This window comes from Periplaneta americana, chromosome 4, assembly GCF_040183065.1.
Source record: "Periplaneta americana isolate PAMFEO1 chromosome 4, P.americana_PAMFEO1_priV1, whole genome shotgun sequence".
NCBI classification, from domain to species: Eukaryota; Metazoa; Arthropoda; class Insecta; order Blattodea; family Blattidae; genus Periplaneta; species Periplaneta americana.
This window is the reverse complement of record NC_091120.1, coordinates 156,904,128-156,927,135: the sequence shown is the minus strand read 5'-3', so window position 1 is coordinate 156,927,135 and position 23,008 is coordinate 156,904,128. Positions and strand designations below refer to the sequence as shown.

At 34.6% G+C, this 23,008-nt stretch overlaps 2 long non-coding RNA genes across 3 annotated transcripts in view; both read left to right on the top strand.

Annotated features, from left to right (window-relative positions):
• The window catches only part of LOC138698350 (uncharacterized), a 47,019-nt gene that overhangs the window by 1,319 nt on the left and 22,692 nt on the right, over positions 1-23,008 (top strand). The window lies entirely within an intron of this gene.
• LOC138698349 (uncharacterized) lies at positions 5,187-11,295 on the top strand. 2 transcript variants are annotated; one of them, XR_011331842.1, is made up of 6 exons: positions 5,199-5,511; positions 5,639-5,798; positions 6,762-7,275; positions 7,538-7,663; positions 7,890-8,097; positions 8,326-11,295. It is a non-coding gene; the product is annotated as an uncharacterized lncRNA (long non-coding RNA). The 2 variants fall into 2 exon arrangements; XR_011331841.1 differs by having other exon boundaries at positions 5,187-5,798.

Below are 23,008 nucleotides of genomic sequence, written 5' to 3'. Positions count from 1 at the left end.
AGTTATCCAGCATTTGCTCATATAGGGTTGAGGGAAAACCTCGAAAAAACCTGAACTAGGTAACTTGCCCCGAATGGGAATCAAGCCCGGGCCACCTGGTTTCACGGTCAGATGTGCTCACCGTTACTCCACAGGTGTGGACCACTTGCTCTTAATTTAGAGATAAATTACACTACTTCCCTCTTCTTAGCTACATATGGTGCTCTCTTTCGGGCACCACCTCTTCTCTCCCTCTGATTCCCTTACTGCTCTTAATAGATTTTGCTATTGTACATACCTTGATAATCACAATGTTGTAAAACAGCGGGAAACTCAATAATGGTGGGAAGGTACAGCACGCTGGCCAACGCTGTCCATTTAAGATTTTAACTAATGGAAGTTGTACATAATACGATTTGATCCGACACATCATGGGAATTGTACATAATACGATTTGATCCAACACATAATTTTCATCATAGAAAAAAGGCTGGAAAGAATACGAATTGCTCCAATATGAGACCAGGGTCTTAAAGAATACCGTCTCAGCTATGCGAAATCGCTTCAAACTAAATTTCGACCGAGGATGTATTTAATACGATTTGAAACGACACTCCACGTTTTTCATTTTTCACTACTGACCCCTTCCATTGTTACATTCAGAATCCTGTTCATCTCCTCTAGGTGTAGTGTGAACATAATTTGACTCACTTGATGAATCAGATGATACAGAATATGAAGTAGTTTGCAAAGAACAGTCGAAATCAGAATCAGCATTTGAATAATCTGTATCTCCATCAAACGAACTCTTAACCAAAAATTCGTAACGTTCTACTTTTTTGACCTTAACACCAGGGATGTAGTGGAGGTGGAGCAGAATGGAACAATGCAGGGGCGGCTTTTGAAGAGGGGCTGCGGAGCTGCAGCACCCCCAGACATTTGTGGATCTTGTCTCGTTTTATGTAGTGAAAAACATTTATTATACTGTCTCTATTTAGCGCGTCGATTTGTTTTTTTTTTTTTAATTCGCTCTCAATGACATGTACGGAATCGTTAGTGAAGTCACTTCCTCCCCTGGTGCTGCCAGAGCGAAACCAGAGACAAGGACTATAGGATGAAGCCACTTCCTCCTCTGGAGCTGCCAGTCTCGTCACGGATGCTTTGCGCGTTAGTTTTACCCCTCCTCCCTGCTGCCCCTCGCCGAGAATCCAGAGCTTCCAGGCGCTGCAAAATTTGCAGCAGTTTGTCAGTAGCGCGCAGTTTTAAATACATTTTCTTTAATGTTGTGAGTATAACAAGTGCAACAATGTTTAATTCTGTACAATATTTACAGTCTATTCAGTTCAGTATCTTAACAATTCAGGAGAAATGTGAAATTAAGTGCCCATCAGTTGAATCTCATAATGGAAGGAACCGCTAAACAAAATACAAAGGCTCGCATATTTTTTGCTAATTTATCCACTATCCCTGCTTTATTCTCTCGATCTCCACACAGTCTGTATTAGATTAAAGTGTTTCAAAGACAATTCCATCAGCTGGGGCAACAAGATGGATTTAAAATAAGAACAGTAAATGTTGTTCATGAGAAGAAGGAGCCATTGCTAGAATGTTTTCAAACCATAATGGAATCTGAAACATCTAACATCACAATAAATGAGGCAAGCGCCCTGGTGCGTACTCTTGAATATCCTGAATTCAATTTCTGCCTCAGTTATTTTTTTCATTTATTGATGTATCATATATATATATATATATATATATATATATATATATATATTATACAACGAACTACAACATCGCCAGTTAGATATATCTAAGGTTCAAATCTGCATATAAAAAATTAAATTATGGTTTATTTAATGACACTCGCAACTGCAGGGGTTATATCAGCGTCGCCGGTATGCCGGAATTTTGCCCTGCAGGATTATTTTAAATGCCAGTAAATCTACTAACATGACCCTGTCTAATTTAAACACAATTTACAAGATAAGGCGCATGGAACTAATCTTTAAATAAAGTAAGTTGCTTGGTTTTATTTTTGTATACAGCCCCCCTTAATTCAATACCCACGAGCCGCCACTGGAGTAATGCTCTGGCACTGTGTTCGAAGGTGGAGCGGAGCTCCGGCACTGATTTGGAATTTTAAAATCTGTTTTGACATCACAATACTTTCCTAGCTAACAATATCTTAGTTAATCTCAGAATATTTAGTGATTATATTTTCTGTTCTTCCTTTAGAAAATCGGAACAAGTTCGGAAGTAGGCCTAGAGGGTAGGCCTAGAGGGTCGCGAGACCACTAGGAGCGTAGACAGGGTGTGTGGTTAGAAATTGGGGAAGAATCAGTGACAGGACAACCACCAACTAAACTTTAGTGCGCCTGCGCGAAATTATTACATTCCTAACACACTTTCGTTTCGTATCGTATTTCGTTAGTTTTCGCGTCTTTGTACGATACAAGAGATTGTCTCTGGTGTTACTTACCGAAATGTGTTGTGTTTGTTTCCCAGTTATTTTACGAAGTGAATTTTAAACAGTTAATTTACTGCCTATAACGTGACTAAAAGACTGCTTGAAACTTCTATTTTTATCTATTGCCCTTCAGTAAATATGGAACAAAATAAACATAGACAAAAAACATTAACTTCTTTCTTTTCTCGTGCCTTTGCTGTTACTAGTGGAGTTACAAAAGCTTCCTCTACTGATATTCTTGATATATCAAGTCCATCGCTTCTATTTGATGAACCTAGTAATTCAACCAGAGATACTGTTATAGAAGATACAGTTACAGTATGACTGCGAAGAATATGTTGTTGTTGTTGTTGTTTTCTAATGCCAGGAGTTTGACAATAAAGTCATTTGACCTCTTGCACTCCAATATTTTTCAAAGATATTATCATGACTAGCCACTGAAGCACAGATTTTGAGGTGTTCTGAATCCATTTCTTGGTTTGAGTTGCACAATGGGCAGTTAGGGGACTGATATATTCCAATTCTATGTAGGTGTTTGGCCAAACAATCATGGCCTGTTGCCAATCTAAATGCAGCTACAGACGATTTTCGTGGTAAATCGGGAATTAACTGTGGATTTTGATGCAGAGAGTTCCATTTTTTCCCTTGGGATTGAGTTATCAAATTTTGTTTGTTGAAATCTAAGTATGTAGATTTAATAAATCTCTTCACAGAGTAATACGTAGATTTAGTAACAGGTCTGTAAGTAGCAGTGCTGCCCTTCTTTGCTAAAGCATCAGCATTCTCGTTTCCCAGGATTCCACAATGGGATGGTATCCATTGGAATACAATTCTTTTATTGAGTGATATTAATTGAGAGATCATTTTAGTTATTTCTGCTGTTTGAGATGGAGGTGTGTGTTTAGAGACTGCAAAGAATATTCAACGTCATAATGTTCAAAATAGTGAAAGCCAAAAAGTCGGCCTGCGAAGTGAATGGCCGAATGTATGGAATGAAGAAAATATGTGATCAAGAAAAAAAGAAGCTTATCCGTGGATTGATTGTAAGCAATGTAAGCTAGGCTGTAAAGTGTGTCATGAAGTAACTACATTAGGTGCATTAAAAGAAGAGTGTATTTCAGTATCTAATGAATGGCGCTCATATTCAGTAAATTACTACTGATCGAACAGATCAGATCAGTTCAGCTTAAAGCCACTACGAAAAAATATCATTGAACACAAGAAATCCAATGTTCATAATAAAGCACAAAAAATTATTGATATGTCTGAAAAGCAATCAATTGAAAATGTTGGCGAATAAACGAGTGCAGCCCACCGTGAAGCAACAAAAGCGAAATTTAGATCAGCTTATTACATTGCGCAGAACGACCACCCTTACAATGACCATTTTGGTTTACTTCAGCTTCAGAAGCTAAATGGAGTATGTAGGTATTGATTGGTGTTGCCTTGCATTCTCCTTACAGTCTTACTTTATGGCATTTCTGTCTTTGTCTTATTTTGTTTGCATCTAAACCTTCACCCTTTCCCGAAGGTTAAAAAACATAAAGAACTCGGGCACTGTACAGTTTGGGACTACAACCCTGCTTAACACAAGTTAATGTAATTCCGAAGTTAGCTTCGGTTTGCATTCCGACTGTTTTCCACGCTTTATCATCACTTTTCTTTTCTTTGCATCACTACACCTCTACGTTTATCCCTTCTATCTAGACTGCTCTCATTATCAAGATTAGCACGTATGATATTCTCAGATTTCTAATTGTCTTCCTTCAGTAAATAAATTTCTTTCAGTCTTGTCTCCTTTTACTTCCTCTTCTACTCTCCTATCCTCACAGAAGTTATCATTTGTTGCTTTGCTTTTCTTAATTTCCAGTTCCTCTATACAGTTTGTTCCTATTCCAGATAATTCCAGACAGAGCTGCTTGTACCATAAGTATTTCTATAGGCCTCATTGTTAACTCTGAAATAATATCCATATTCATAAATAAATTTAAAACAACTTGCTATCAACTTTACGTATAACGTGACCTCATTCAAGGAAAGTGATAACAGAAAATTAATTCTTCATCACTGTTCACAAAATTGTCCCAACTTAAAATACAGTCCTGAAAATTTACTTATGCTATAACTTCATTACGGAATAATGTCTGTGGCAAATTTATTTAAAGAAGAGTGTCATAACTAAAAATAGTACTAAGAACAGAAGGAAATTATGTTTACTCTGAACAATTAAAACCGACACTTTTTTTTTACTTATGACTATTAAGAATGTAAAAAGTTACGCACTTCCACAGAAAAGAATCTTACAATTTAAAAAGTGTCGTTTATTCGGCACAAAAATTACCATAATTCTCTATCGAACTCAGAAATGTCACTTTTTCGTACTCAGGGTGTGCAAATCCCAGTGGCGTGCATTCAGGGTAAGCTACTGAAGCACTGCTTCGGTAACAATATATTATGTCATTATAATTACACGATTATTCAATAATATCTATAAAATCGTCAGATTTCTTCAGAACGTATAGAACTTAGAGCTTAATACGTTACATTATTGGTATGAGCATTGTGAGCGAACCGAAGCATTATCACTTCTACTTCGGCTGAACAGCGAAGGAATTGCGCGCGCACCTCTGATGAAGGCCACGGGCTATGTGCGTCTGCACCCCACAATCCGAAGCTATAGGGAAGACCAGGTAACTTGATACCCTAAGGGTGAAACCTAACCATTTTTCCCCCATTACTACAAATGCTAGTGGATTATGGTGATTTTCTAGTTTGAAGGTTGAATTTTCTTTTGCCAACTTCGTTTCGAATTTCGATACTGACAAATACTATAAATGGTAGTGATTTTGTAATCGGTATGTTGGCAGCTGAGGCAAATATCGACAATATTTGCCGGTACTGGAGTTCCATGAAATTAAAATTGTACTAGATTTCTCAGCCGGTTACTGGAAGATAGTGAAATTCGAACTTATTAATAATTAATTAATATTAGTATTAATATTAATACATTATAGTTATGTTATGTGTTGCGTTGTGGTTATAATTCAAGAATAGTCAGATAAGTACGAATGAATATAATATACTTGGGCGTGATAATGCACGTGGGTAATGGATAGAAATATTATTTCAAATTTTAATGAATTTCTTTCGTGTTTAGATTTTTATTACTATGTCAAAAAAATGAAATAGTGTTGCAGTGACTCCTCCAAGGAAGAAAATGTGTGGCATTCAGAGTACGCTTCAGAAATCTGTAGTTCACGTGTATAATGAGTTGAAGAAAGAAGGTAATGAAGAAGGAATTATGCTAACGGAGACAGCAATTACAACCAGAATAGGACAATTATTAGGAGTAAGTATTCTTAAGCATACATTTCAAAGTGGTATTCAGTTTTAGGAGTTTGCACTAATAATTTCATGATTGTGGTCAAACAAAACAAATTTTTAGGTTAGGCCTAATGTTTAATCAAGTCAGTGATTTTCATATTGCCAAACTAAATACATTTAAGATACTGTAATACTGCAGTAGGTGATAGCTTAAATACATTTACAAATTAGACGAACAAGTAATCAAACAGCACGAAAGTAAATTTCCAGTTTTCTCTTTTGGTATTAAATTAACCGTTCAGATCACAATTTACATGCCACATCGGCCGAAGAAAATACAAGTCATATTGTAATTATTAACTTGATATTGCAGCAAATATTACATGAATGTTGGCCTGTTATGGTGCTTAAAAATAATTCAGTTTTATATAATAACTATATAACATACTCTATAAAGCATAGGAACGTTGACTCTGGCTGAATAATTTATTCATGACTGGTCTAAGTAATATTAAATATGGTGTTTCTTCAGAAAAGCTACCCCACCCAAAGTACTTGTTAAGATATAACACTCGAGAGGATGAGGACGCACTACTGGGAAACTAACCATTTCTCTTCGTCCTGGACCTCTCGCATGTTATATTGGTAATTAGCAACAAGTTTGAGGGAGGGACTACAACAATGCATTAGAATATACAGGTAAGTGTCAAAGGATTTTTGTGCTGAAAGTATTTGTGGCTGTGCACTAATACCACGTGTTCATCACTATGTAAATATCACAGAAATCAATTAAACAAAATAAAATTATGCCTTCTTTGGTGTAGCTTTTCTGGAGAATTACCTAAATATTAGCCTACTTAAACCTATCGTAGACCCAACCTAACATGTTGATCATTTTCTATTCATATAGCTGTAAATGTTGGTATTATGCATGAATTTTATGATATAACCATTTTTAGAAGTATTATGTTATTGTTTGTTATTACAGCTTGGCTTAACTACAGCCACGAAAGTGATCAATTCACACAAGGGGACCCCACTCGTGACACTAGGAAAACATAGACTACGTAAACATCCAGTGACTGATGCTGATGATTTTACGGAAGATGCAATTGCGAGATTTATTTATGACAAGTTAAATAAAGGTAGGGAAGTTACAGGAATTATTGTGTTGATTTATGCAATGTAATTCTGATATTAGTCATAGGCCTATGTATAAAAATATGGCATAATTTTCATTTACTGTTACAGGGGAAGTACTAACAGCAGCAAAAGTTCTGGAACATATGAATGATGATTATGAAACATATTTATTTAGAGTATCCTTATCATCGGTGAAAAAAATTTTGAAAGAGATGAAATTTCTATGGAGCAAAGGGGATCCTTATACACATGTATGAGAAAGTGATGTTATTCGTTTTTAAGAGAATATATAAGAAATGTGGAGCGTGAGAACCCTAAACCCGTAGTATTCTTGGATGAGACTTGGATTTTTATGAATGGTAAATTTCAATGTATTGTGAGACATTGAGTGATTGAATTTTTTACTAACAAATAGATTAACACTTATGTGGAATATGAAATTGCAATTAATATAGGCTACTAGTAATGAATTCAGGTGGGAACAACATGTTTTGCAATTAATAGTTTCATATTATAACTAGAGGTTAGTTATAAAATTCTTGAACGGTTTTCCTGTCTTTAAAATTTTTGTGTCTCTTAGAGTGTCAATGTGAATTGCTTTTCTCTCTCTGTTTTTTTAAGTATGATCACCCACTTATTCATGAAATAAACCAGGTGAAGTTTCCAGTGACATGAATGGTGTTATTCATAGACCAACAAATGAGGGTGGAAGATTAGATGCCGGAACGAAAGGTGGATTTATACTCGGTAAGTTATATTGATTTATATTTTACGTAAATTTGGCAAGAGTAATTTTTTAAATCAGGGTACAAAAATATAAAAATTGGTGACTAAATAAAAACGTGGGAAAGCCTTTCACCAAAGAGGATCTCATGTCATGTCATGTTATGTTATGTTATGTTTTATTTTCTTTATTTAAATGCTGTGAATTCATGTGACGTAATTATATGCCCAGGTATAATTTTTATTGCAGGTGCTGATTTAATTTTTTCATGCAATTGAAAGAAAAGTCAGGACTACCATAGTGCTATGAATAGCCCTGTAGTTGAGAAGTGGGTGCAAACACAGTTGTTGACCTGAGAACATTAGGGCAATGCGTTATTGTCATGGATAGTGCTGCATATCATAGCAGACTTGTGAAAAATCAGCCAACAACAAAATGGAGGAAAGAACAGCTACTGGTGATTGCAACTGAATATAATAGATTTGTTGTACTAAATGATAAGAGTTGTACTAAATGATAAGAGTTGATGGTGTGAAATCACCTTTTGATATTACATTGCAATATTAATTTCCATACTTTACAGTCATTATTATTATTATTATTATTATTATTATTATTATTATTATTATTATTATTATCTTTACTACTACTACTACTACTTATAGATGCTACTTTTTTCTTTCAGGTGAAATTGAATCTACATAAGAATCCTAAAACAACAGAGCCTTGCCAATTACTGTTCTGAAGCTGCCTTGTCTTATGTGTTGTGTCTATATACAATTAATTCTTTCAGTTTTTTTTCCCCTTTAATGTAATGAAGTTGTTGGTTGATTGATACCAAGTGTTCAGCAGTTGATGTCATTTGTTATCTTGCACTCCAATATTTAACCAGATGATTGAAAGCTGTGTAAAGTTAAACAGTCAAGACAATGATCCATATCTTCATTGAGATTTCAGAAATGGCATGGGGAGATTCTGAAATATCAGTTCTTTGTAAATATTTGAGACAATCATGGCCTGTGATAATATGAGTACTGCCACTGTAGATTTTCATAGAAGTTCAGTTATTAAATTAGGTGTATTATTTTTACTATGTATTGTACTATATTTTTGTTTCGCTTAATTGATGAATTATATATGCTGTAAATTGAATAGTAGACTGTAGGTCTATAGCTTAACTGATGAATTGTATGTGCTGTAAATTAAATAGTAGGCTGTATACCACAAGTGATGAATTGTTTATGCTTGTAATGTGAAGTAATTTGCATGATATTTATTATCAGTTTCTGTATATTTCAACTGATTGAATTGTTTATACTTTTAAATTGAATTAACTTGCTTGCTATGTATTATATTTTATAGCTTAACTGATGAATAATTGTTTAGGTTTGTCAATTTAATAATCTGAGTGCCATGTACTTCATATTTTTAGTGGAGCCACCAATGTAGCTTAGTCAGTAGACTCGTTGGCCTGCAAATTCAGAGCTGCACTCGAGGGTAGTTTGGATCCCCCATTTGGTCTGATTAGTTGGTTTCTTCTGAGGATTTTCCTCCATCGTGGAGCAGACGCCGGATGGCCTATTGCAATTTTTTCATTTGCTTTAGAATCATTCCGATTTTTGTTACCACATTGTCATGTTCTGATCTTGTTATTCTTTTAACAGTGTGGTAAGATGCAGGTATAGATAACCTTACAGTAATTTTGCTACCTTTCAGCTACCTCATTACCTCCCACTCCATAAAGTTCATGGATCCACGGAAGTACCAGTCGTCGATGTAATTCGACCATTTTGCTTAAAATATTAAAACACTGTAAAATATTGAGATTTCATGCTGTTACGTCCATTACTGCAGCAAGAACATCTGATTTTGAATCTGATAGTATGACAGCCTTCTCAGATTTATGAAGTCGATACTGGAGATTTTGTAAGCTTAAAAGTGTATCTAAATTTTCACTATCAAAATTAGTCAGTGTTTGAAGTTAGTTAGTTAGTTAGTTAGTTAGTTAGTTAGTTAGTTAGTGGCGTTTAAAAAGGGCGCGTCAGCTACTATGGCTATTTGCGCCCTTATCTAAAATCTTTCACTAAACACAAACACAATACAATAACCAGAATGTTTAAAAAGCTAAAAAGCGTTGTCACGGTTAAAATGGGGCAAACAAGTGTTTGAATATAATTCCCTGTAAAAGGGAATATACTGGTATTGTACTACAACACCACTACATCTATGGCTTGGTAAACAGGATCCATCTATAAAAAATACTGTATGTAGTCACTCACTGACCAGATCATTTATCGTTTCTAATGATTTTTAAAATGTCTGGAGAAGTATCACATTTCTTAACATCATCTGTTAAAGTTAACTTATATACTATTCATTTTGAAATAACTTGGGATTGTGTTTTATTAGTAAAGTTTCCCTTAATTGAGCAAGTTTGAGTTCTCCAAGTAGAGTCAAAAAGTCTGTTGGGATTTTGGCTCAGTTTATTAATATTTGTGGACTGTGATTTTTTGTTCTAGACAACCATATTATCTGCAAATGATGAGATTATCATAAGATCTATTTCTTTAGTTAGACCATCGACATTAATATTGGAAAATGTATTCCTGAAAACAACAATGTGGGAAGCCCAGATGAATCTGTCTCTATTTACATATTTGTGACAATGAATCAAATAATCAAGTCACTGACCCAGTGTAACACTTTATCATGGACACCCTAAGTTTGCAATTTCTTAAGTGATTTATATCTACAGAGCCATATGATCCTTGAAAATAAATTAAAATTGTTAAGTTGTTTTGTTTTCTGTTTAAAATATCTTTAATATCTTGACTAAAATTTAAAATCTGTCCATTTGTTGAATGCAATTCTCTAAAGTCAACCCAATAAAATGAAAGTTAGTTACTAGATTCCAGGAACCAATTCAATCTATGAAATCATCTCTTCCATAATTTTGGCTATCATACTAGTAAGTGGTATCTGTCGATAACTCGAAAAGATATTAGTTGAATAATTGCTTTTCAAAATTGATGTTATGATAGATTTTCTCCAGACAGATATTGTATTTTAGATGAGATTACAAGATAAAAGTAGTGAGTTTGCTTGTTTGCCAACATGTTTAAGAAAATCAGCATGAGTATTGTCTGGACTTGGAGATGTTTTGGGTCTTATGTTATTAAATTAATAGTAATATTCAGTTCTTGATTAAATATTGTTATATAAAGTAGATAGTAGATTTAATATTTCTTTCAGTTTTTCCTTAATAGTCTGACGTACACAGATAAAACTAACAACCACACCACCAACTAATCTAATAGAAATTAAAATATAATTAAATGTAGTAAAAGTAATTAAAATTATAAATACACGTAATAAACCATAACCCCCTAATTTCAACAATATACTATTTTATTCCCTTTCACAGCTTGTAGATAATTATTAATTATAGTTATTACTTATTAGCATAATATTTATTGAACTTATTGGCTATTTCACTTCGTTTGAAAGATGTTATTGTGTACAAAAAGCATTTTTTGATGATCGTTTCATGCTGTATGTTGTGTATAAATCTATGATTTCTGGCCATCTGTTCTGTGTAATCCATCTTTTGTATAGAATTAATAAAATATTCTTTTGGTAGTAATTATTTTATTAATTGAGTATTTAATTTTCACCAGCTCACATTTCTTGAATCATTTGCTTTTTCTTATTTAAATTTAGGACACAAGAGCCAAAAAGAGACTTCACAGTTATGTATCATACATTTTTTCAATGACAGACGTGGAGTTGCAGAAATAATAAGTGTAAGTGTAGCATTATTAAGCAATTTACAAACAAATGAAATCTTTAAAAAGGTATCTAGAAGTGAAATTACTTATGGCTTTTAAGGACCAAAATTATTTTTGTAAGTTGATTTATTATTATTTCAGTTTTAGCATAGTTGTATTATCCATTTCCTTACTAATTTCAAAAGATAATCAGAAGTTCATTCGAATTCCAACCAAAAGTCAATTGGTTATTAATTTATCTACCTTTAGGAAGTACAGTATATGTACGCTGGAATCTTTGAAGTGAAGTGACAATAATTTAATTGGTCTTGGAACAGATTTGATTCTTGAATATTATATACTATACTTTGTTGTATATTTACGTCTAGTAACCTATTAATGCTAATACTAATAATAATGTAAAGGAATAAAAGAATAGAACATAGCAATACATTTCTCATTATTATTGAAACTATTTAGAATAACCTTCCAACATTAAGGTAAAGTACGGTGAGTAAAGAAGTCATTCAGTACATAGGATCGTGATTTTACTACATGTGGTGATATCTGGTAACAGTTGGCAACACTGACAAGGCGGAAATATTTGCTGTTTGGGAACTGAACTTACGTGATCCTCACTATAGCATGGGTTGTGACGTCACTGTTACGCGTGTCAACTAAGAGAATGCCTGCATGAGCATGGAGACGAGTAGTCGGTGACTCAGAAGACGAGTACGGAGTGAGGGGAAAGAGTGGATAATAGATTACATTACGACAACAGTGCGATACTTGTACTACTAGTGAGTGGAAACATTATTTCCATCTACTAGTAGTACAAGTATTGCATTATTGTCATAATGATATCTGTTTACCACCCTTTTTTCTGTTCCCTTCCGCGCTCGTCTTCTCCTGAGTCACCGACTATACCTGTGTGTTGCTTTCTTTTAGAGCAGTAAGATGCCACACTTCGCCCCTATTTTTTTTTGTAGTGTTGTTCAGACCGTCGCGTTCAGAAGCATTCTCGGTAATTTCGAGTCATATGTGAGAAGTTGTATATAGAAAGTGTAAAGTGTATCAGTAACAGTTATGTTTTCTTCAGTGTACATGTTTGTCGAATGTGTGTGAAAATGTTTTAGTTCATGAAGGTACCAGGTAGTAACTAATAATACAATACATTATATAATATAGAACAATGTCTACATGTATTATAAAAGAGCTTGTGTTGAAGCCCTTTTCCGCTCATTCTTTCCAAGAAAAAAATGAGATAATTAAAAATGGACGGCCAACACCAGAACTACCGAACTTGGTTCAAAAGACCAGTAAATTTACTAGATATTTTCAGTCTAATATGTATAGCAAATGTGACTGGTTAGCAGGCAGCGCTGAGCTAAATGCGGTGTTTTGCTGGTACTGTCTGTTGTTTGGAAAGGATAGAAATACTGGACCAGAACTGGGTACACGCATTTGGGAAATTTAGTAAAATCTATAGCCGAGCACGGGCTGTCTGTTAACCACCTACGATCATCTGTAGCTATAGCTGCTTTTGGGGAAAATAGAACAGAAACTGCACTTGACCACCAGCTTAAAAATGAAATATCTCTACACAATCAAAAGGTAAAGCAGAACAGGACGTCCTTAAAAGGCTTATTAATGCAGTGTGTTTTCTGGGAAAACAAGAGTTGGCCTTTCGAGGCCATGATGAAATAGAAAATTCTGTTAATTGGGGCAATTATGTGGAATTGCTGAAGTACACTGCAGAATATGATCCTCTTTTAGCGGAGCATTTAGAAACCTCTACTGTGTTTAAAGGAATTTCTAATCGAATTCAAAATGACCTAATCCAAGCTGTAGGTTCAATCGTTTTATCAGCTATAAAGCAGGAAATTATTGAAGTTCCTTTCGTAGCCGTCATGGTTGACGAAACTTCAGATGTGGCAAATAAAGCACAGTTTTCTATTGTCCTGCGTTATGTGCATGAAGGAGAGATAAAGGAAAGATTCTTGAGGTTCTGTGATATAAGTAGTGACAAACATGCCCAAGCTATTGCAGAACTTATCCGGCACTTCTTATCAGAATTCGGATGTAATGAAAAATTGATTGCACAAAACATATGATGGTGCAGCGACGATGGCGGGATATTTGAATGGAGTACAAGCATTAATCAAAGTCACACATCCAGAAGCCCTATTTTTTCACTGTTATGCCCATGTACTTAACCTCGTTTTGTCTCAAAGCACCAGCCAAATACCTGAGTGTAAAATATTTTTTAGTAAGCTTAATGGACTTGCAGCTTTTTTTTCAAGATCACCGAAACGTGCTAACTTTTTGGATCAATTTTTGCAACGTCATCTTCCACACGTCTGTCCAACGCGATGGAATTATTAATCAAAACTGGTAAACACTGTGTGCAGGAACAGAATTCAACTTTGTAATGTCTTTTGTGCTATGCTAGAACACCCTCAAGAAATTGAGTCAGATATTTTAGCACCAATTAATGGCTTTTTGACACTTTTGGAAGATTTCAAATTTGTTTTTCTCTTAAATACGTTTGACAAAATATTTACCTTCACTGATGTGTTGTACAACATCCTTCAGAACCAAGCAAATGATATTCTGTACTGTCAAGAGAAAATACAAGAAACTCGCCATTCCATAGCCGCATTACGTGACGATTATGAAGGGGTTTTCCAAGAAACCATGTCTCAAGTAGGTGAGCCTCCGAAGAGAAAAAAATATCAACTATAAACGCATCTATTGCGAAGTGTTTGATAATATTGATAACCACTTGGGTGTAAGATTTCAAGATTATTCTAAACTGAAATTTTTAAAATTATTGTCGCCTCAAAACTATGAAAAATATACTAACCAATTCCCAGAAAGTTGCTTTCAAAGTCTCATAGATACATATGGAAAATTTTTCGACATCATTCGATTGAAAAATGAGCTGATTGTAGTGTACAGCAGTGAAGAGTTTAGAAATAAAACCATGAGTGAACTTGCAAAACTATTGAGTACTAATTCAATGCTGAAAAAAAGTTTTCAGCAGTTTAATGTGTTAGTGACATTACTGTGTACAATTCCTGTGAGTGCGTCTTCAGTAGAAAGGTCGTTTTCAACGCTGAAGAGAATCAAAAGCTACTCTCGAAATTCTACTGGAGAAGAGAGACTATCTCATCTTGGAATTATTTCAATTGAAGCGTGCCTACTAGGAGAACTCAGGAAGAAGAAAGAGTTCTTTGATGAGGTGGTTACCAAATTTGCTTCCCAGGAGAGGATTGAATTTCAGTTCCTTTGATCTCGCTGCGACAAGTGCCAAGGGTGAGTTTAAAGCCAGAAGCTTGTTATTTTATATCAAATGTTGTTTAATGGTAGCTTTAAGAAATTTAAATTGATATTAGGTCTACTTATTTTAATATACGTTCTTTTAAATTATTATCAGTTGTGATTTTATCAAGGCAAGCCCCTTGATTTACTATTGTTTACCTAACAATTATAATATTCAGTGCTTCGGCAGTCTTAATGGTCACTGCACGCCACTGGCAAATCCTGCCCAAAAGAAAAGTGACACAAATGTTCTCCGTCTGTTAATATTGGAAGTAGAAATGTGTCGTTTTTTCCGGTTGTGCGTCATAATCTTCTGCATCTTTCTACAGTGTTAACTCAAAATCGCCATTTTTTAAGTTGTGTCACTTTTCTATGTCATGTGCGATATAAAGTGAAAAGGAGAACATAGTGGAAAACAATGGTGCATGTAAATGTCATTGGTTAAAATAAGATAAAACGAACATTAAAACAGTATCTATATATCTGCAGTGCCTGGGAAAAGTGACATAAGTCAGTTTCCACAAACCTTTTTTGTTAATTTATTGACAACTTACGGAACATCTGCTTGCTTGGAGAAAGAGACATAAGTATTTCTCCCATTACAATAATTGAGGCATTGACATGGGAAAGGTCGTAACTGCCAAAAATTCGAATTTTTAGGTTTTTCATTGAGAAGGTAGTAAATGGCCATGCCAATGGCACAGAGAAGGTAGTATGTCCGTATGTAATGAAACGAAGTTGGAAACGTAGTCACTAGATGTTGTAAGTTGTATGTGCACAGCTGTTGGCGCAGCGGAGAAGGTAGTAACTCCTTTTACAACATCAGAGTGTGTCCAGACAAATATGGGCTGATAACTGTGCAGGGCAGAATAAGAATCGGATGATTCTAATGGTCCTGATTTACATTATTGCCAAGAAACATTTTGATTCAGTGGACTTGAAATTCCTGGTTTCAGAACATTCCTACATGCCATGTGATAGGGAATTTGGCATCATAGAGAAAAGAAAAAAAAGATGCAAGACCATGGTTCCAGAAGAGGTAAGGCCCAATAATGTAATAATGATGAAGGATGAGGAATTCTTCGACTTTTCTGCAGAATGTGACAAGTTTTTGAATACAACTCCTATCAAAATCAGCACCCTCACCTGCATTAGACTCTCAAGAGCTGATTTTCCTCTAATAAAAACAAGACAGTCATTTAATGACCTTGAAATGTGGACAGAGCACAGGATTTTTAAGAAAGGACAGTCATTAACGTCAATCACTAACTTGCAGTGCTTGCAACGCCTTGAAAGAAGACCAGTCATCTCTAATGCCAAAAAGAGAGACTTGTTATCTATGTTAGACTTCCTCGATGAAAAGTAACATGCATTTTACAGACAAATTTGAGCATAATGTATAAATAACGTTAAATCTCAGTTTGGCCAAGGAGTGATTTCAATGTTGTATTTTCATAAAATAGGATTTCACAGATAAATCTGTGCCAGACTTTTCAAATTTCATATGTAACACAAACATGAGTGTATGCCTTTCATTTAAAGCAGTTTCTGTAATAATGTAAGTGAGAAAGTGTTCATAAATTTGTTTTTTGCTTCCTCTGAAAAATTTTGTTTTTGGCAGTTACTACCTTTCCCATGTCAGCGCCTCAATTCATACAGAAAAAAAAACCAAATCGACATAAACCAGTGTAAGTTGTAGTTGATACAGCGTCGTTAAATAACCAACTAAAAAAAACAGCGGAGTTGCAAACTGTTAAGTGTCACAAGTTTGGTAGGGGTGAAGAGGTTGAAGATGAGACCGAGTAACAAAAATCTGGCCATATTTCTAACATTATTTTGTACTTTGTGTCTTCACAACTTGCTGCTGACGAAACCAGATACCTTCAAATTTTATTTAACCACAATATATATTTCTAAGGAATGGATATCATGCGATACAAGCGTGATAAGTGCATTATAACAGAATCGAGGTAAGTTAGAGAAGACGAGACGAGATTCTGTTATGCACTTAACATATGTATTGCATACTATTTTTTGCCGATCTTAATAAAAAAATAAATTATTATTACCAGTAATAATTTTTTAATTTTAATAAATAGTTTGGACACTAACATTTATGACGACGACCTTCTTCATTTGCAGTATTGTTATTGTTCCGGCTTCATATAAGCCTTGACAATTCTTCTTTTTCCAGAATATATAGTCATTCATCATGAACAGAAACTCAAATATAAGTTACTGCTGTACTATTTTACATTAAAATATGTTTTGGAGTCCTGTGTTTGTGGTACATTGCTGGATTATAATTTCCAAGATTTGAAATATATTTGTTTTCATTTTCCTTAGCAGTATGGTAAAATGTTTTTGAAACTATTTTGATATATTCAGGTATAGTTGATATTTCAAGGTCATCTTGAGTTGTATAAAAATTATATCCACCGATAATTCGTAATGCCTTATTTTGAACAACCTGCAAGTGATGCATAATAGTTCGGGGAGCAAGCCCCCATGCAGGAGCTGCATATGTCATTTGGCTGCGTACAGTATGTACACTTTGTATAATGTCATTTTACATTTCAAGGATAAATTTACACTTAATAGAAGTGGTATAAGTCGTTTCAGGCGATTCAGCGCTGTATACTTATTTCTTAATATATGATCTTTCCAATTTAGACGTGGGTGAAGTAGAAATATTTAGTTTTTTGTACATATGCTATTCTAAATTTATGGAGCATTAGCTGTGGTGGTGGCACTGGTCGACATGGCGAATTGACATGCTTGCCATTCCACCAGGCTCTACATCCGCCTACATTATCGACCCGACAGTCAGGTTCGAGGCACAGGAACAACAGCCGCTGAAGTCCACACAGAAAAATGCAGAATTTGGAGAAATATCACCTCACCTCTATTGAAGTAGTTGGTCTAGTGGTTGGCGCTAGGGGCACAATACCTCGTCTCTTTGTCAGTTTCTGCAAGAAGTTCCAGCTGAACAATGACTTCATTCGTGATGTTTCCCTTACTGCTATTAGAAGATCACTTGCCATTTTAAAATACCACCTGTACTTCGTTTCCTAAGAAGGAAGAACTTTTGTTTGAACGTCTAATCTATTTGTTTACTATGTTTAGGCCTGTTATGTGTATGCTATTACCTGTACTTAATTTCCCTTTTTTTGTTTGTTCCCTACATTTCTCTTTTGTGGTCTGTTTTTGTTTTCACTCTGTGTGTTTGTTATGCTTTGTCCAATGAGGCAGTCCCGTTATTGGGAAAGCTGACAGACTGTCCTTCTCTAAAGATAATAGCATTTGATTTCATGTTGTTTATTTTAATCTTCCAGGTTTTTGGCCACTTATCTATTAACTGAAGATGTTTCTGTACAGCTCTATATGCAGTTATTATGTTTATTTTTCGGCTGAAGATGACAGTGTCATCAGCATACATTGCCAATCTAACATTTACATGTGTGATCGCCGTTGTTTCTTATTATTAAATTTGTGTATAGATGTCATTAGCAGCGGCCAGTGACCGAAATCCTCTGTACCCACTGATTATATCTCCGTATCTTAACTTTCCCCTCAAAGTCAGGCTTTATACATCAGTCATAACACCAGTTATGACATATGGTTGTGAAGTTTGGAATTCCGCTCATCCAAGAATCATCAGAAGACTACATGCAATTCAACGATCAGTCTCCTTAAAAGGCACTGGTGCTGACTATACCACATCAAATGCACAGCTCCAAGATATGTTACAGATTGAATCATTTTATGATTTCATCACAAGAATTTCAAATAACTTTTCTCGAAAGTTGCTGTATCATCCTAACCCTCTCATTCGAGCTCTGGCTACCTGAAGCGAAATTTGATTAATTAAATGCCTTCAAGAAAAGGATAACTAAGTCGGAACCAAAAATCATTTTAATATCTCCTTATATTACTTTAAAGTAAAAGCCTTATTTATACTACTAAGATTTAAAATCATCCGTCCTCAAGTGAGGTTGACCACTGGGATCCGGAATTAACAAACATAAAAGATAAAGGGAAATGAAATGGGCAAAATATGGATTAGATTTGTATATTAAAACAAAAATTTACGTGTTAATACATAGATGATAGTGTAAAATTTGAAGAGAGGTCTTCAGAATTTCCATTACAATCTTCTGAACCTCATAAAAGGGAATTTTAAAGGATTTAAGAATATTACATGTAAATTTTGGTAAACAACCCCTCGCTCCAAATAGTAAGCCTGCAACATCCCAGTTGTAAAGCGAAATGCCATATTTTTCACTGAGGTATGGAAGACAAGGTACATATTTAGCTCACTTGTCATCATTAACCTGCAGTGCTTGATTTGTGTCTCGTTCAAAGCAAATCGTAGGGTCCAAGACCATCGCTTTCTGGGTTCTTCTATTGATGGCAATTATATCGACTCTTCTATGAGAATCATCTTCAGACACACAGTGAATCTCCTCATGTACTTCCCATCCTCTGTTTCTTAGCAGGTTGGCAATTGCTGTACGGGCTGAAACTTATGTACAAATCAACATCAAGACAATAAAAAAAAAAAAAACCTCGGTGAGGCCAAATGCAACTAGTCTAAGTGCCTCCGATAGAAAATGTTTATTCATGACATTAATTATTATTGTTATTATATCTATATATATTTTGAACTGGTAATGGAAATTACGGGAAAATGGCTGAACGGATTTTAATGAATGACTCCTCATTTTGAAGTTAGGAACCCAAAGATTTACAGAAAAATAGTAATTTTCAGTGAAATATCAATTTTCCTACATAATTTTCCTATTTCCCAAAATCCATCTGTCGTCAGTTTTGAAAATAAAAATAAAACATACACACTATTTTATTTTATTTTATTTTATTTTATTGTACTTCCTCAAATTAGAGGCTGCCATTAGACAAAGCATACAAAACAAAATAAATGAAAGATAACAGAGTAACAAAAAAAGTTACAAATAAAGAAGCAATGAAAGCTAATAAGAGAAAGAAAAAATATAATGTTGCATTAGTTTTTTCAGTACACTGAATTAGAGTCCATGTAGGTGGTTTCGTAAAAGTTTGACTGACTCTCTAATATTACACGAAGGCCATGACCTACAGGATTGTCAACATATTTAGAGCGAATCAGAGCAAATTCTGTGACATCATAATGACAATAATGTGTCGATCTTCATTTGTGTAATTTTATAATGTCTCTATAATTCGTTATTAAAAATTTTCAAGACTTGCTAAAATAATTTACAGGTCAGATTCTGTGGTGTGTAATTTTCTGAGTACAGCTGTGTATTGGATATTAAAAACTACGAAAATTGAGATCGTTTGATGACATTATCACCATGAAAAGTGAAATATTATTATAGTTAATGCAATGATGTGAGTATTTGTCACTAATATACATATTAATGATATAGCCTATTGATAAGAAGCTCAAATCTTTTGGAGTTATATAAGTAGACGTAGAGAATATCTTAAATTAGATCTTCATTTCTATAATTTACTGAGTGACGGCTGTATAATATATACAGTACATATATAAGTTAAAATAATTGTTATTAAAAGTGAAATATTTTTATAGTTATTAATCAAGTGGTGTGAATCTTTTTCATAGATTTAATGGTGGTGTGATGTTGATATTAATTATATGCGTGATTCTCCCCAGTAATGTCTGGAGAGAGCGCAAAAATTACAGTTCCTAAGAAAGACCAAAAGATATTACTTGCTGATAAAATAAGAGGCCTACAAGATTTTGTAGTCTCCCGATCATTTCAACAAGACCTAGGATAAAATGATTCTATCCTCTACATTTCAATGTAGTTCGCGAAACATGCAGCAGCTATACCAAGATGCTATGTCTACTGTTCGAAAGCAATGACCTGAAATAGCTATTACTGCTTTACTCCCACATGAAAAATCCACTGATCGTCCTAACATTGTTAGTTGTGTTTTCGCTTTTAAACTCAAAAACTGAAGATGGATAGGCTAAAAAAAAGTATTTGGCATAAAAAAACCATTCAGAGAGAGTATGTTTCATTGTTATGGAAGCAAATAACTTTAAAATGACTGGTAGGCTTATTCTTCATTGAAAATTAATCTGAAAAATTTTTATTTGAACTTATAATGAACTTAGTTTGCAGCATTTGGTGCACAAGCTACTACTTATTAATATAATTATTACTGTATTATTATGCCTGTTATCATTATTATTATTATTATTATTATTATTATTATTATTATTATTATTATTATTATTTTTACTATTAATTAAAAATAATACTGTCACTCACCAAATAGCCTAAGTTGTTATGCTGTGAGTTTGTTTCAGTGATTGTGTGTTATGAAGCAACCCATATTATGCTCGGCTGAAAGAGTATAATTATGTTGAAATTTCCCTGGAAATATTTTTCAGATCGCTGAAGCCCTTAATAGACGCTGTTCTTCCTTTCTTTCTTTCCTTTCTATTTTTTTCCTTCGATAGCAACAAACAAGGTTTATTTTTATTTAAGATTGTTTTGCACCACATTACTACTTAACCATTTAGGTTGCACATATCACGATTCAATAGAAACTCGCGTTTTAAGGTTATCTGTCAGAAAAACTGTCAGCGATGGCATAGCCATCTCGGTAGGCTATATCTTAATTTAAAATTTCCTTTCTTTCAATATCATTTCTTCTCGAAAAAGGACACTCTAACAATGGATTAACTAGGCCTACATCATCATTATTTCTCACATTTGTGTTTATATTTTCCCGAAACACATAACAACACTGAACCACACTCACTACTGTACTACGAAGTACATTACAATCCTGTGGCCTTGTAGACTGTAGTGTGAATTAATAATTATGAACCATGTAGGCTACAGTAGAGCCTTTATTATCCGTGGTAATGAAAGGGATAGAATGAACGGTTATTCGAAAACATCGGATAATCTGTGCCATGAAAAATTTTCGTAAATCAAATGAGTAATAATTGAACTTTAGGAATTTCCTCCGTGGTCTTCTCTTTAACACGCTAGATAGTGAATCAGAAGTTCACTAATTTAAGTTCGGTTGTCAACGACGTGTCTTGAAGAGGCAAGGAAACTCCTTGTAATGGCTTTCAGCGGAAAGATTGGAATAGTAGAGGTCTCATGTCATAGATTTACATACTTTATACACATTTTATCCTTGATTCTTATTAAATCGAGCACAGTTGTAACATCGGTTTCGTATTCTGATGCAAGATGAGCCAGTTTTCTCTTTCCCAAAACCACTAAAGTACTGGTATTTGCACTTTCTTCGACACTTAGTACGAACACGCTTTTTTTTTTGACACTTATGAAATACATTTTGTCTTTAAGTTGTACAGTACGGCAACTTGAACAGTAGACCATACTGTGTTATGTTTTTTTTTTTTTTTATTTAACGACGCTCGCAACTGCAGAGGTTATATCAGCGTCGCCGGATGTGCCGGAATTTTGTCCCGCAGGAGTTCTTTTACATGCCAGTAAATCTACTGACATGAGCCTGTCGCATTTAAGCACACTTAAATGCCATCGACCTGGCCCGGGATCGAACCCGCAACCTTGGGCATAGAAGACCAGCGCTATATCAACTCGCCAACCAGGTCGACACCATACTGTGTAAGTGTAAAGATTTGTAATAACACTCTAGAAAAAAAAAATGTACTAATATAACGTACAGTAGTACTTCATATATTCTGACAGACGAATAATCCACAAATCGGTTAATAGGGAGACGGATAATCGGGGTTCTACTGTATGTAAATTATATGTTACTGTATTCTGTGTAATTGCATCAATGCAAATGTATAAGTTACTCTTAAGGAAATTGGTGACTGCATAGAAAGCTATCTCCCTTTCACCCACGCGTTACCCTCTCACCCCTTTGAGTTATTTTTGGACTCTGTACGGCTGCGTTCCCTAAAATATTACTATATATGGTCATGTGGAACTATAAAGTCTATCGTAGTGCACGTGAATACAATCCCTAAACATTACCATGTATGGTCATGTTTAGACATGACTCGCGTCCTGACAACGCCCCAAACTTGGTCTCTTACCCATCACAGTCTCTTATATAATACGAGCAGCGGCAGTTCCTTTATATGAGCACAGGAGCACGTGAACACCTTAAAAATCAACAATAATCATACATATTACTGTATTAATATCAGTAGCGGCCCGTGGTTACACAGGTTGGCAGTTCTCCATGAAAAATAGTGTATTTAGCAAACGCATGCTATTTATTGCATCTAAA